The sequence below is a fragment of the Balaenoptera physalus genome, assembly GCF_965194825.1.
Source record: "Balaenoptera physalus genome assembly, chromosome: 9".
Lineage (NCBI taxonomy): Eukaryota > Metazoa > Chordata > Mammalia > Artiodactyla > Balaenopteridae > Balaenoptera > Balaenoptera physalus.
The window spans coordinates 82471070-82481391 of NC_138888.1; positions in this window are offsets into that span (position 1 = coordinate 82471070).

Sequence of the window (10322 nt, forward strand, 5' to 3'; positions counted from 1 at the left end):
CATAGGATATAGGACTTTTGCTTTCCGACTTACCTCATGTTCTGTGATTATCTCCAAGATCATTTATGGGGCCTCAAAGAGCAGTGTTTCATTGTTTTCCATGGCTATTATTCATTGTGTACATGGACCACTTCTTCTTTATCCTTTCATCTGTAGATGGACATTTTGGTTGCTTCACTGTCTTGTCTATTGTGAATAAGGCTGCAGTGCAGCTTTTGCAGCCCGGGTCTTCTTCATTCTGGTCTTCTCAGGTGAGAGGCCCATTGGTGCGCCTGCTGGATTGACTGGTACCTCAATTTTTCCTTTTAAACGCAGCTCTTTCCTGTTCTCATTATTAGCGATTAACCCTTTTACATCTCACCAGCAGCTAGAGGCTACACAGTTCTCTAAAACCTCTTCAGCATTTATTGTTTGTAGACTTTTTGCCAATGGTCAGTCGACTGGTGTGAGTTGAAGACATTTTGTAGCTTAGATTGCATGAGTCTAATACTTCCTGAGGCTGAGCTTTTATCCATTTTCCTTTCTTTAAAAAGAGAGTGAGTAAAACTTACCTCTTCATACTATCTTCTTGAAAATTTTGCCTGTTTTGAATTTTTTTTATCCATTCCCTACCTCAGCACAATTTTGAGAGCAGGTGTCCTTTACAGCCCTGAGTCCTTGTGAATGGTAAGTGACCATTAGCTGTGGGTTAAAATCTGCTCTTGCGGGAATCGGCCACATGGCGGCAGCATTTCTCCTTTACCAAATCTGGTTTCTAGGGCAACAGAGCCTTACTGGAAGTGGTGTTCTAGGTTGTAAATTAGAATGGCATGTGAGAGGAAAACGCCCTTTAATTTATGTCTCATTACTTCTTGTTGGTATTTTTAACTTAATTTTTATTTTTTATCACAGCAAACTTGATTACAATGTTTTGTTTGTTCTAGGTGTGCAAGATGTGGTTCTTTCACACATATACATATATCTATTCTTCTTCGGAGCCTTTTCCCATGTAGGTTATGACACAATGTTGAGTAGTCTTCTCTTGGTATTGCGTAGGTCTTTGGTGATTACATATTTCACATGTGTTTGTATCTCTCTGTTAACCTCAATATGGTAATGTATCCAATCCTCACAACTTTCTATTTGGTGAACCATAAGTTTTTTTAATGAATCTATGATAGTGTTTCTCTCTGGAAATATCTTTGTTTGTATCATTTTTCAGGTAACCCCTATATGTGATATAATAGGATATGTGTCTTTCGCTTTCTCACTTACTCCAAGTTGCGTGATTACTTCTAGACTCATCTATGGTGCTGCAAATGGCATTGTTTCATTTTTTCACTAGCTCATATTCCATCTGTACAGATAGCAGTTCTGCTTTGTCCACCCATCTGTCGGTGGACTTTTTGGTTATTTCCATATGTTGGCTTTTGTAATACTATGCAATACAGATTTGCATGCCTGCGTCCTTCCAATTTTGTCTTCTTAGTTTATAGGTCCAGGAATAGGTCTGCTGGATCATATGGTAGCTAAATGTATACCTTTTAAAGCCACCTCTGTTCTGTTCTCCTTAGTGCCTCTTTCCAGGTTACGTCCCACTTAAAGTGGAGGGTATGTATTTCTTCCCTGCACCTTCAGCATTTATTCTTTGTACTTTTTGCTGATGGTTATTCTGAGTGGTGTGAGCTGATACCTCTTTGTGGTTGAATTTGCATGTGTCTCATAATGCGTAGAAATTGAGCTTTAAGACATGTCCTTTTTGTTTTTCCAGCTGTTATTAGAGTTTATTTCTTCAAAGTGTTTTCTTAAAGTATGTGTCACCATTTGAAATATTTTGGCCATTATCTCCCTCAAGACATTTTGAGGGCAGGTTTCATTTATAGCCCTGCAGTACTTGTTCATATGAAATGACCATTAGCTCAGGCTTTAAACCTGCTTTTGCAGGTATCGGCCAAAAAGCGGCAGCGTTTCTCCGGTCCCGTTGCTGGTATTAGGAGAACAGACTTACCAGCCAGTGGTGTTCTTCGGTTATAAATTAGAGTGCAATGTGCCCGGATAAACCCACAAATGTTGATGTCTCCTTGCTTTTGTTTGTTTTTAAATTGAATTTATATTTATTATTAGAGTAATATTCCATTGTGTACGTGGACCAATTCTTCTTGGTGCATTCCTCGGTTGATGGACATTTTCATTGCTTCCAAGTGCTGGCTATGGTAAATCTTGCTGGCGTACAGGTTTGCCAGCCTGTGACTTTTTGAATCTCATTTTCTCAGGTGATAGGCCAAGCATTTGTTGTGCTTGATTGACTGGTAGCTCAATGTTTCCCTTTTTAAAGCACCTACACTGTGTTTTCATTAGTGGCTCTTTACATGCCCCCCCTTACAACCGAGGGTACGCATTTCTCCACACTCCCTTCACCATTTGTCTTTTGCAGCATTTTTCCTAATGGCCATTCTGACTGCTGTGAGCTGATAGGTTTTTTTAATATGGGTATGCATGTCATTAAAATTTTTAAAATTCATCATATTCCTACGCCTTTTTCTTTTCTCTTAAAAGAAAAACCCGTGAGTACAATATAGCTCTTGAACTTGTCTTCTTCCAAGGTTGCCCTCTTCTGAAGTTTTTGGTCGATTTTTTTTTTTTAATTGTAGATATTGTTTACTGATTTATTCCCATAAAAGATGGGGATTTGGTTCTTTTTTTTTTCTTTTTTTTTTTTAATTTTTATTTATTCATGGCTGTGTTGGGTCTTCGTTTCTGTGCGACGGCTTTCTCCAGTTGTGGCAATCGGGGGCCACTCTTCATCGCGGTGCGCAGGCCTCTCACTATTGCGGCCTCTCTTGTTGCCGAGCACAGGCTCCAGATGCGCAGGCTCAGTAATTGTGGCTCACGGGCCCAGCCGCTCTGCGGCATGTGGGATCTTCCCAGACCAGGGCTCGAACCCATGTCCTCTGCATTGGCAGGCGGATTCTCAACCACTGCGCCACCAGGGAAGCCCTTTGGTCGATTTTTGACCGAGGAAATTTTCTGGAAGGCAGGTGCCATTTACAGAAATGCAAGTTGGTGAAAATTTAGTCACCTTTTGCAGTGGGTTCAAAGCTGCTGTTGTGGGAAACGGCCACAAGGAGGTAGCATTTCTCCATTCCCCAATATGGGTACTAGGGCAGCAGAGCATTTCTGGAAGTCATTTTCCTAGGTTGTAAATTAGAATGGAATTTGCCAGGAGAAATCCCCATAAGTTTATGTCGCATTACTTCTTCTTGGTTTTAAATTTTTTTAATCTGGGTAAAGTTTAGAATATTGTTTGTCCTAGGTGTACACAATCTGCTTCATTTATACATTATGTATGTCTATTAATGTACAGATCCTCTTCCCATGTAAAATATTACAGTGTTCCATCGACCTCCCTTGCTATATGTTCGGTCTTTTTGATACATGTATATACTATGTATTTGTATATGTATAGTAACACTAAGCTTCATTTCTCAATTTCACCCCTCCTTTCCTTTTCGATGAGCATAGTTTGTTTTCTAAGCCTGTGAGTGTCTTTCTCTTTGGAAATATGTTCATCTGTGTCAGTTATTAGATAATGCCATAAGTGATAATATAGGATATAGGTCTTTTGCTTTCCGACCTACTTCATGTTTTGTGATTATCTCCAGGCTCATGTATGGTGCCTCAAAATGCAGTGCTTCAATGTTTTCCATGGCTAATATTCCATTGTGTACATGGACCACTTCTTCTTGGTGCATTCCTCTGTTGATGGACATTTTCGTTGCTTCCAACTGTTGCCTATGGTAAATATTGCTGGAGTGCAGGATTGCCAGCCTGTGATTTTTGATTTTCATTTTCTCAGGTGATAGACCCAGCAGTGGGTATGATTGATTGACTGGAATGGTAGCTCAACGTTTACCTTTTCAAGGCACCTCAATTGTGCTTTGATTAGTGGCTCTAACCACGTCCCCTTTAGAATCGAGGATACGCATTTCTCCACAATCACGTCAGCATTTATTGTTTGCATCATTTTTGTTGATGGCTGTTCTGACTGGTGTGAGCTGATAGGTTTTTGTAATTTGGGTTTGCATGTTTGTAAAAATTCCTACAATTCATCATTTTTCCACACCTTTTTATTTTCTGATAAGAGAAAAAAGAAAAATGTGTGAGTATAATATACCTCTTCAAATTTTCTTTTGGAAGGTTGCACTCTGGAATTTCTTGGTCGATTTTCGACCTCAGTATTTTTTGGAGGGCCGGTGTCATTTACACACCTGCAATTGGTGAATATTTAGTGACCTTTTGCCGTGGGTTTAAAGCTGCTGTTGTGGGAAACGGCCACAAGGATGCAGCATTTCTCCATTCCCAAATCTGGGTACTACGGCAGCAGAGCCGTTCTGGAAGTCATTGCCTAGGTTGCTATATAACCAGGAAGGACGTACGGAAGACCAGGAGAAGACTACTCAACATTGTGTCATAACCTACATGGGAAAAGGATGCGAGGAAGAATAGATACCTGTATATGTGTGAAAGAACCACATCTTGCACACCTAGAACAAACAAACCATTGTAATCAAATTTGCTGGGATAAAAAATTAAAAGTAAATTACAAATATGAACAAGAAGTAATGAGACATAAACTTAAAGGGCTTTTTCCTGGCATTTTCCATTCTAATATACAACCTAGAACACCACTTCCATTAAGGCTCTGTTTCCGTAGTAACCAAATTTGGTAAAGGAGAAATGCTGCCACCTTGTGGCCGTTTCCTGCAAGAGCAGCTTTAAAGTCACAGCTAATGGTCACTTAACATTCACAAGGACTCAGGGCTGTAAAGGAAACTTGCCCTAAAAATTTGTGCTGAAGTAGAGAATGGACAAAAAAATTCAAAACAGGCAAATGTTTCAAGAAGCGATTATGAAGAGTTAAGTTTTTCTTACACTCTTTAAAAAAAGGAAAATGGATAAAAGCTCAACCTCAGGGAGTGTTAGACGCATGGAATCTAATCTACAAAAAGTTTCAACTTACACCAGTCGACTGACCATCAGCAAAATGTCTACAAACAATAAATGCTGAAGGGGTTTTAGAGAACTGTGTACCCTCTACCTGCTGGTGAGACATAAAGGGGTAACAGCCAATAGTGAGAACAGAAAGCAGCTGTGTTTAAAAGTAACAATGGAGGTACCCTGCAATCCAGCAGGGGCACCATTGGACCTCTCACCTGAGAAGACAAGAATCGAGAAGACACAGGCCGCAAAAGCTGCAGTGCAGCCTTATTCACAATATCCAAGACAGTGAAGCAATCAAAATGTCCAACAACAGGTAAATGGATAAAGAAGAAGTGGTCCATATACACAATGGAATATTAGCCATGGAAGACAATGAACCATTGCTCTTTGAGGCACCACAAATGAGTCTGGAGATAATCACGAAAGATGAGGTAAGTTGGAAAGCAAAAGACCTGTATTCTTTGATATCACTAATAGGCGTTATCTAATAACTGATACAAATGAACATATTTCCGCAGAGAAAGACACTCACAGATTTAGAAAACAAACTATGCTCATCTAAAACGAAAGGTGGGGGGAATAGATAAGTTAAGATTAGTGGTACTATATGTATACAAAATCATATTATATACATATCTCAAAAAGACCGACCATATAGCAAGGAAGGTCTGCGGAACCCTCTGTAACATTTTACATGGGAAGAGGATCTGTACATGAATAGATATATATAATGTACAAATGAACCAGATTGTGTTCACCTAGGACAAACAATATTCTAAGCTTTACCCCAATTAAAAAAAAATTAAAACCAAGAAGAAATAATGAGACATAAACTTATGGGGCTTTCTCCATGCACATTCCAATGTAATTTACAACCTAGGAACACGACTTCCAGAAAGGCTCTGCTGCCCTATTACCCAGATTTGGGAATGGAGAAATGCTGCCTGCTTCAGGCCACTTCCCACAACAGGAGATTTAAAACCCTTGCTAAAGGTCCCTAAATATTCACCAAACTTGCAGTTTGGTAAATGACACCTGCTCTCTAAAAAAAGTCTGAGGTGAAGATCGACCAAAAAATTCAAAAGAGGGCAGCCTTCCAAGAAGACAATATCAAGAATTATATTGTACTCCCAATTGTTTCCTTTTTTTAACAGAAAAGAAAACCGCGGAGAAAAATGATGAGTTTTACGAATTTTCAAAGACATGCAAACCCAAATTACAAAACCCTATCAGCTCACAGGAGCCAGTAGGGCCATTAGCATAAATGCTGCAAACAATAAATGCTGAAGCGATTGAGGAGAAATGTGTACCCTCGATTCTAAGGGGGAGGTGCTAAGTGCCACGAATGAAAACACAAAGAAGGTGCTTGGAAAGGGAAAAACGGTGTTACCAGTCAGTCAATCACACCCACTGCTGGGCCTATCACCTGAGAAAATGAGAATCAAAAAGTCACAGGCTGGCAATCCTGCACTCCAACAATATTTACCATAGCCAACACTTGGAAGCAATGAAAATGTCCATCAACCGAGGAATGCACAAAGAAGAAGTGGTCCACGTACACAGTGGAAAATTACTCCAATAAAAAATAAAAATTAAATTTAAATATCCAACAAAAGTAAGGAGACATCAGCTTGTGTGGGTTTCTCCGGGCACACTCCACTCTAATTTATAACCTAGAAACACCACAGGCCGCAAGGGCTTTTCCCTAGTTAACAGGGTGGGGAACATAGAAAGGCTGCCGCCCTCTGGCAGTTACCTGCAAAAGCAGTTTTAAAGCCTGTGCTAATGGTCATTTCATAGGAACAAGTACTGCAGAACTGTAAATGAAACCTGCCCTCAAAATGTCTTCAGGGAGGTAATGGCCAAAACACTTCAAAATGTGACACATACTTTAAGAGAACACTCTGAAGAACTAATGGGTAATCACAGCTTGAAAAATAAAAAGGACATGCCTTCAAGCTCAGTTTCAACGGATTATGAGGCACATGCGAATTCAACCACAAAGAGGTATCAGCTCACACTTGTCAGAATAACCATCAGCAAGAAAACTACAAACAATAAATGCTGAAGGTGTTGTGGAGAAATGCATACCCTCAACTTCAAGTGGGACGTAAGTTGGAAAGGACCACCAATGAGAACAGAATGGAGGTGCCTTAAAAAGGTAAACATTGAGCTACCATATGATCCAGCAGGCCCACTCCTCCACCTATAATCTAAGAAGAGAGAATTGGAAAGACACAGGCAGGCAAATCTGCATTGCACAGTATTACAATAGCCAAGATATGGAAGTAAACAAAAGTCTACCAACAGATGGGAGGACAAAGAAGAACTCCTCCATGTACAACTGGAATATTCGCTAGTGAAAAAAATGAAACAATGCCATTTGCAGCACCGTAGATGAGTCTAGACGTAATCACGCCACCTGTAGTAAGTGAGAAAGCAAAAGCCACATATCCTATCATATCACTTTTAGGAGTTACTTAAAAATTGATACCAATGAAGATATTTCCACAGAGAAAGGCAATCACAGATTCATTAAAAAACTTATGGTTCACCAAATAGAAAGGGATGAGGATTGGATACATTACCATATTGGGGTTAACAGAGATATACAAACCATGTGAAATATATAACCAGGAAAGACGTACGGAAGACCAGGAGAAGACTACTCAACATTGTGTCATAACCTACATGGGAAAAGGATGCGAGGAAGAATAGATACCTGTATATGTGTGAAAGAACCACATCTTGCACACCTAGAACAAACAAACCATTGTAATCAAATTTGCTGGGATAAAAAATTAAAAGTAAATTACAAATATGGACAAGAAGTAATGAGACATAAACTTAAAGGGCTTTTTCCTGGCATTTTCCATTCTAATATACAACCTAGAACACCACTTCCATTAAGGCTCTGTTTCCGTAGTAACCAAATTTGGTAAAGGAGAAATGCTGCCACCTTGTGGCCGTTTCCTGCAAGAGCACCTTTAAAGTCACAGCTAATGGTCACTTAACATTCACAAGGACTCAGGGCTGTAAAGGAAACTTGCCCTAAAAATTTGTGCTGAAGTAGAGAATGGACAAAAAAATTCAAAACAGGCAAATGTTTCAAGAAGAGATTATGAAGAGTTAAGTTTTACTTACACTCTTTTTAAAAAAAGGAAAATGGATAAAAGCTCAACCTCAGGGATTGTTAGACGCATGGTAACTAATCTACAAAAAGTTTCAACTTACACCAGTCGACTGACCATCAGCAAAATGTCTACAAACAATAAATGCTGAAGGGGTTTTAGAGAACTGTGTACCCTCTACCTGCTGGTGAGACATAAAGGGGTAACAGCCAATAGTGAGAACAGAAAGCAGCTGTGTTTAAAAGTAAAAATGGAGGTACCATTCAATCCAGCAGGGGCACCATTGGACCTCTCACCTGAGAAGACAAGAATCGAGAAGACACAGGCCGCAAAAGCTGCAGTGCAGCCTTATTCACAATATCCAAGACAGTGAAGCAATCAAAATGTCCAACAACAGGTAAATGGATAAAGAAGAAGTGGTCCATATACACAATGGAATATTAGCCATGGAAGACAATGAACCATTGCTCTTTGAGGCACCACAAATGAGTCTGGAGATAATCACGAAAGATGAGGTAAGTTGGAAAGCAAAAGACCTGTATTCTATGATATCACTTATAGGCGTTATCTAATAACTGACACAAATGAACATATTTCCGCAGAGAAAGACACTCACAGAATTAGAAAACAAACTATGCTCATCTAAAACGAAAGGTGGGGGGAATAGATAAGTTAAGATTAGTGTTACTATATGTATACAAACTCATATTATATACATATCTCAAAAAGACCGACCATATAGCAAGGGAGGTCTGCGGAACCCTCTGTTAACATTTTACATGGGAAGAGGATCTGTAGTTGAATAGATATATATAATGTACAAATGAACCAGATTGTGTTCACCTAGGACAAACAATATTCTAAGCTTTACCCCAATTAAAAAAAAATTAAAACCAAGAAGAAATAATGAGACATAAACTTATGGGGCTTTCTCCATGCACATTCCAATGTAATTTACAACCTAGGAACACGACTTCCAGAAAGGCTCTGCTGCCCTATTACCCAGATTTGGGAATGGAGAAATGCTGCCTGCTTCAGGCCACTTCCCACAACAGGAGATTTAAAACCCTTGCTAAAGGTCACTAAATATTCACCAAACTTGCATTTCGGTAAATGACATCTGCTCTCTAAAAAAAGTCTGAGGTGAAAATCGACCAAAAATTTCAAAAGAGGGCAGCCTTCCAAGAAAACAATATCAAGAGTTATATTGTACTCCCAATTGTTTCCTTTTTTTAACAGAAAAGAAAACCGCGGAGAAAAATGATGAGTTTTACGAATTTTCAAAGACATGCAAACCAAAATTACAAAACCCTATCAGCTCACAGGAGCCAGTAGCGCCATTAGCATAAATGCTGCAAACAATAAATGCTGAAGCGATTGAGGAGAAACGTGTAGCCTCGATTCTAAGGGGGACGTGCTAAGTGCCACGAATGAAAACACAAAGAAGGTGCTTGGAAAGGGAAAAACGTTGCTACCAGTCAGTCAATCACACCCACTGCTGGGCCTATCACCTGAGAAAATGAGAATCAAAAAGTCACATGCTGGCAATCCTGCACTCCAACAATATTTACCATAGCCAACACTTGGAAGCAATGAAAATGTCTATCAACCGAGGAATGCACAAAGAAGAAGTGGTCCACGTACACAGTGGAAAATTACTCCAATAAAAAATAAAAATTAAATTAAAAAATCCAACAAAAGTAAGGAGACATCAGCTTGTGTGGGTTTGTCCGGGCACACTCCACTCTAATTTATAACCGAGAAAAACCACAGGCCGCAAGGGCTTTTCCCTAGTTACCAGGGTGGGGAACATAGAAAGGCTGCCGCCCTCTGGCAGTTACCTGCAAAGGCAGTTTTAAAGCCTGTGCTAATGGTCATTTCATAGGAACAAGTACTGCAGAACTGTAAATGAAACCTGCCCTCAAAATGTCTTCAGGGAGGTAATGGCCAAAACACTTCAAAATGTGACACATACTTTAAGAGAACACTCTGAAGAACTAATGGGTAATCACAGCTTGAAAAATAAAAAGGACATGCCTTCAAGCTCAATTTCAACGGATTATGAGGCACATGCGAATTCAACCACAAAGAGGTATCAGCTCACACTTGTCAGAATAACCATCAGCAAGAAAACTACAAACAATAAATGCTGAAGGTGTTGTGGAGAAATGCATACCCTCAACTTCAAGTGGGACGTAAGTTGGAAAGGAC